This window comes from Penaeus monodon, chromosome 24 (assembly GCF_015228065.2).
Source record: "Penaeus monodon isolate SGIC_2016 chromosome 24, NSTDA_Pmon_1, whole genome shotgun sequence".
Lineage (NCBI taxonomy): Eukaryota > Metazoa > Arthropoda > Malacostraca > Decapoda > Penaeidae > Penaeus > Penaeus monodon.
The window spans coordinates 35761480-35762515 of NC_051409.1; the positions used below are offsets into that span (position 1 = coordinate 35761480).

General features: G+C 37.4%; 1 pseudogene; it reads left to right on the top strand.

Moving 5' to 3' along the window:
- Window positions 1-1036, top strand: part of LOC119588959 — a 58988-nt pseudogene that overhangs the window by 8546 nt on the left and 49406 nt on the right.

A 1036-nucleotide genomic window follows, 5' to 3' on the forward strand; every position in this document is an offset into this window, starting at 1 on the left:
TAGGATATGAAAATTATTTATTATGAGATCAGCAATATAATCTACCTAATTCTTCAGCACCTGATCCACGTGTTCCACCCACTAACATCCGAGCATACTGTATATAATCCTGTTCGAGCAAAGCGGCCAATGCCGACTCAACAGACGAATCTCTACGAATGGTTGGAGAAGCTCTCAGAAGAGACCAGTAAAACTGCGATTTCTGCAAGTACAACGAGATGACTGCTGTTGATGAATTTGGAAGGTGGGCCACGTTTTCCATGTGATCAATTGTTTTACGATTTTGTAGTGTTATTTTCTCATGCTCTTCTATGTTTTAGTGCTTGTTTTCAAGTGGGTTTATATTCATGCTTTTGTTGCAGGAAAGTAATGGCAAAGACAAAGATGAGACACAGGATAATTTAGGTTATGATAAATGTTGATCCCATCACCTATGCTATCATGTTATAAGATTAAATTGATGGCATCTGCAATGCTAAAGGATGTGAATCAGATGGCAAAAGATTTATTAAAATAATTAAAATGACTGATAAAATATTTATACTGATATAGTTCAGGTTTTTGAAAAATGAGAATGATTTGGGTTATCTTTTGAAATGCATTATAAAGTATTATTATGTTAAGATTGCAGTGCAAAGTGAACTCTAATATCATCTCTCTCTCTGCCTTGTTGGTGTTTGCTATTTTGTCTCCACGACCCCATCCCTAAAAAAATTTATGTTCTTCATGCCTCTTATAGTCAATGAAAAAAAATCACAAAAATTCACAGCATATCTTTAGGCTTAAGAGATGCACTCCTATTATGCAATAAACTGTCCTTCCCTCAGAGATGATAAGAGTGACACGGCTCGGGTGACAAACACTTTCAAAGTGGAGGCATGGCACAGTATGGTGGTGACCAAGCACCTCCATCACCCACTTAACTTCACCAAGGAACTTATGAGCCACTTCTTCAAGGCTGCCATGTCCTGGATTTACGAAGTGAGCGCAAGGATCCTGCCTACATGTAAGCTCTGTTCTATTAGGATTTTTTTTT